Consider the following 5360-nt stretch of genomic DNA (forward strand, 5'->3'; position numbering starts at 1 on the left):
AGATATGCTTTAGACAATATTTTTAATTCAAATAGAATTTGAGACATTAACTTTTCATTTAAGATATTTTTTCAACATTTCTGAACATTATTTAACTAAGAGCACTCTACGGGTGAGGTAAGGGAGAAAAAATATACTATGGACAAAGATCATAAATAACTACATGTATTACTTTTGCTTGATAATTGGATCAAGGTTTGTCAAATATTTTACCTATGTTTACTCAATGGGTAAATTTTAACCCCTGTAAAGCCAAAAGAAGAGGTGCCATACCCCGATCAAGTTTTTCAATTGCAAAATAATTTCTGGCATTGACTTCCCTAAATTAATTTCCTAACACTTGTACCTTTTAACATATATTTATTACAAATATGCACAATATTTTATTTATGATTGAATTGAACATACATGTATTGATAATTTTAAATAGCTTAGACTCATTTACATGTATTCCAGGTTTTTTTTTAATCTACCTTACTTCATTGTCCATATGTGGTATCTAACATAAGATTATTGTGTCGTTAATGGTATGATGTTGCCTTTTCAAAAATTCGTTTTTCAGATTTTTGTAAATTTCATAGATAATGATCAGGAAAATATATATTGAAATCAATGTTCCGATTGAAATTATAACACCTCTATAAGAGTAATGATAGTTTTCTAATGTTTCTGGTGTAGTAATTTTTAGAATGTAGGAAATCGTCCAATTCGGGGAATGCTTGGATAGACTATACCCTCTATTTCTTGAATGATCTGAAAAATACAAAGAAAATGACAACATGTTTTGAAAGATAATTATAACAATACACATCTGTACCACTTGTCTGCTTCAATAGAAGCTTGAACATCTAATATTTATTTAAGATTTTCAAATTGTTCTTCAAAATTGAATAATCTAAATTATTTCAATGTAAATTAAATTATTTTCAATAAAGCCTTATTTGTTATTGTAGCAAATGACATATGAAAATAATAATAATAGGTTTCATTCTGCTATTCTTAAGTTTTATCTAGTATACCAGACTTTTTTTTCTTGCAGATTTTTACACGAATTTTCTTTAATGTGATTTTTTCCATGTTATGTGTGAAATAGTTGTGAAACTTATAATACTAGAAATCATGTTGCGTTTTTTTTCTCTTCATATTACATTGTCTATTTGAGTGAAAAATTCGCAAGAGGGAAGTTAAACAACAGATGTACAATCAATCACATTCATACATTTGAAAATATTAACTATTATTATACTTTCATGTTAAATACTTAAATCTTATTGGTTTAGACGCAGTTAACAATCCGTTCGATTACCCAAATCCTTAGCAACACACGTGGCAATGGGTAACACAACGGTAATGCCACATGCGTGGAACTTATGCGCTTGAACTTATGCTTGAAAACAACAAACGACAGACAGAAATAACGAAACTTTAGAAGGTAAAGGACTCGTAGAGTATCAAAAAAACAATAAAGAGGTCAGTAAATCTTTTTCAAGTAGCGGGGAGTTTGAAAGCTTTCTAAATGTGAACGAAAAGGCTATCGACGATTTGTATTGCTGACATAGTTAATCAAGACATTCAGTATGATAAAATAAATGAGCTGTTTTGGAGGGTAAAGATATCGGAAATTGACACCCCAAGGAAAACCATGTCAACCTCCGCTGACGTGTCGGTTGACAATGGTTTTCCTTGGGGTGTCAATTTCAACTGTTACCCTCCAAAACAGGCTCCATTTATAATTGCATATCTTTTAAAGAACAGCTGGTACTAACATTTTCTTTTTAACAAATCTCCACGCAGCTAGGGAATCGGGTACAAAATTTATTTTGATCTCTTGACTTTGACTTTTGAAATTGACTTATATTTGTGAACACCAAGGCTTCGTCAAGACATGTAAAATAGGGGCATCAAGTGAGCAAACACGTGTGGTATTTTGCTCGTGTTTTTTGGCTGCTGAACGTAAATGTTAACGTCCCTCCCGAGAATTTTTTCACTCATATGGACACGCACTGTATGCTGGTGAAGAGCTTCAAATTTTGACCTTTCCTCGGCACTCAGGGCCATTGAGCATTGAGGGGTACTTATTGTGCCAACGCCTGCCGCTGAATCGGGGCCTCGGTTTTTAAGGTCTCAACATCTTAAGGATCCGTGACTTTCACTTCAAAGTGCCGAGCGCATGGCGAACGAACAATTGCTACCCATTTTTTCGACTAGGTCAGTCGAGGCCGAGATACGAACTCGCGACCTCCCGATCACGGGCGAGCGAGCGCTCTACCGACTAAGCTACCGTGAACGGTAACAATGTTAAGAAAATCGTTGTGTAATGAACTTGGTTGGTACGTATATATAACCTAATTTACTGAGAAGCCTTTCATGCTTCACAGGATTCGATTACGTGACCAATGAAGTTCATTTCCAAGAGAACTTTAGAACATAAATTCTAACATCGACGATATATTATTTATTTACTATTGTTACTTTCAATATATTGACGATATATTTCTTGAACTTAAAATACCACAGAGTCTTCCTCATCTTTTCATTTGATTGTTTTACTGAATAAAGACAAATTAAATAAAATAACATTAAAACTGTTTGACAATCCAGATGATTTCATTTTTTTTCCATCGTCAACATTTTAAGCTCACCTGAGCCGAAGGCTCAAGTGAGCTTTTCTGATAACATTTTGTCCGTCGTCAGTCCGTCCGTCTAGCTGTCCGTCCGCATGTCTGTCTGTCTGTCCGTCTGTAAACTTTTCACATTTTCAACTTCTTCTCAAGAACCACTGGGCCAATTCGACCAAACTTGGTACAAAGCATCCTTTGGCTATCCAAGTTGTTAAAATAAAGGGCCAAGTCCCCTCACAAGGGGAGATAATCAAGAAAAGACAAAAATAGGGTGGTGTCGTTGAATAAATCTTCTTCTCAAGAACCACTGGGCCAGAAATGCTGAAACTTATGTGGAAGCATTCTGGTATAGTGTAGATTCAAAATTATTCAAATCATGACCCCCGGGAAGGGCGTGATACCGGGGAATCAAAGTTTTACATAGAAATATATAGGAAAAAACTTTAAAAATCTTCTTCTCAAGAACCACTGGGCCAGAAAAGCTGAAACTTATGTGGAAGTATCCTGGTATATTGTAGATTCTAAATTATTCAAATCATGACCCCCGGGGGGAAGGGGGCGGGGCCACAATGGGGAATCAAAGTTTTACATAGAAATAAATAGGAAAAATCTTTGAAAATTTTCTTCTCAATAACGACTGGGCCAGAAAAGCTGAAACTTATGTGGAAGAATCATGGTATAGTGTAGATTCTAAATTGTTCTAATCATGACCCCCGGGGGAGGCGGCTACAACTGGGAATCAAAGTTTTACACAGAAATATATAGGTAAAAAACTTTGAAAATTCTTCTTCTCAAAAACCACTGTGCCAGAAAAGCTGAAACTTATCTGGAAGCATCCTGGGGTAGTGTAGATTCTAAATTCTACAAATCATGACCCCCGGGGTTTGGGCGGGGCCACAATGGGGAATCAAAGTTTTACATAGAAATATATAGGAATTATTTTTAATGTGTCTAAATTATGATCAGTGGGTAGGGTGGGGATGCATTATGTATTACAAGGGGGGAAATCTGGTAAAGAGCAGAATGGTCAAAGCTTCTCATGTGCAGCGATGTGGCCCATGGGCCTCTTGTTTTTCCGCTGTTACCTGTAATCTGGATGATGTGAACATCTCCAACTAATTTGATACTCCTAGAGCATGCTCCGAGTTCGAGGCAGGCTACTGACAGATGTGTCGATGTTTCAAAATCCTCCCTTTAGATCAGGAATTCATTTAGTCTATCTTCGTTGGAATGAGCTTTTAGCACAGATAAATTATTAGGTCGTATTATGGCAGATGTATTGAATACCAATTTGAGGTCTTCGTATTTATATTGAATTTTACTACATGTATGAAATGTTCCGTTTATCTTTTCGATACACAAGGTTCACAAAGACTGAAACCGGTGAACAGGGGATGTGCTTACTCCTTCATGGCAACTGATTCCATGCCTGTAATATCAGAATTCATTATTTATGTCTACTTCATAGATTTATTTGGGGCGATTTTTAAAGGTATTTTACTATTACGTTTTCGTCACTTTTTCATTCATGAGTACTTATAGTGTAATGTGCATTGTCTTCAAAATACCACGAACACTTTCCGTGCCTCACCTATCTTGTCGATTTTAATATTGATTATCTGTGTGCTTTAAGAATATACGCTTTAGTTTACCTGTTGTTTGAATACAACCACTACCATGATTGCAGTCTGTCGAGGGGCATAAGCATTCTAAACTACATAGACGTCCAAACCACTTGTCTGAACATTTATCAGAGCAGTTGTGTCCCCAATATCCTGCTGGACACTCTAAATAAATACAATAACTCGTAGTGTATTTTGTCAAGCTTAGATTCCTAAATGCACATCTTGTAACTCCACCAATATTTCAAATGTAAAGATGTAAGAGAACATAATAATTAATCAAATCTGTTATACGTTTCAAATCTATTTCGTGATCATAATAAAAAGTGTGCATCTGAATGACCAACCTTTGCATGTGTTGTTGACGTAGTAATAATTATAGCAGCAACTTGGTTCTCCAAATTCATTTCTTCAAAATTGACAAAATCATATTTTTAATCTTACAAAACATAATAATTAAGATATAAAAAATATAGTGCAAAATATTTGGAACTAACTTTACAATGCAATTTTGAAATTACTTTACAATGCAATCATCTATAGCTATTGTAGACAAGAATGTAATTTGAATTATAAGAATAAGTAAACAAAGCATAGTCTATATTGGATGATGAATAGACATACCATCTGGTCGAAACAATAACTTTGATATTGCGAATACGGAAGTTTGACACTGTGTATGAATGTTTTCTCTCACCGGAAAAAAATTAAAGTATAAATTCCTATTTATTCTTATCCAATTTCAACACGAGTTTAACGTTAAGTGTCTATGTTGTAATTATCTGAATCGGCTGCAGCCACCTATTTTTTAATTAATTTTCTTTTCCATCTAAATATCACGATGTATCTTTTAATCAAATTTCAAATGATGCTTTAATGCAGATAAGGACAGTTGATCAAGTTATGTAATGAAGTACTTATTAGAGAACACCAAACACGTAACGAACGAATATCGGTTTAACGAACGGTAAACTTGTTTACTTTGTGATTATCTGTGTAACTGACGAAAAGTACGGACGAATCACTCGTATAGAAAAATAAAAATTATTTGTGAATTTCATAAGTATATTCGCTTTGGTATTCCATGTACCAGTATGATTTAAATATATGCTTATGT

The 5360-nt window shown here is 34.4% G+C and overlaps 1 long non-coding RNA gene across 1 annotated transcript; it reads right to left on the reverse strand.

The window, feature by feature from the left end:
* Positions 1-592: 592 nt before the first annotated feature.
* Positions 593-4655, reverse strand: LOC134228532 (uncharacterized). Its single transcript, XR_009984016.1, has 3 exons — positions 4591-4655; positions 4274-4408; positions 593-753 (listed from the first exon to the last, which is right to left on the reverse strand). It is a non-coding gene; the product is annotated as an uncharacterized LOC134228532 (long non-coding RNA).
* Between the last annotated feature and the right edge of the window lie 705 nt (positions 4656-5360).

This window comes from Saccostrea cucullata, unplaced genomic scaffold (assembly GCF_032062105.1).
Source record: "Saccostrea cucullata isolate Sc308-1 unplaced genomic scaffold, CSIRO_AGI_Scuc_v1 ctg12485, whole genome shotgun sequence".
Taxonomy (NCBI): domain Eukaryota; kingdom Metazoa; phylum Mollusca; class Bivalvia; order Ostreida; family Ostreidae; genus Saccostrea; species Saccostrea cuccullata.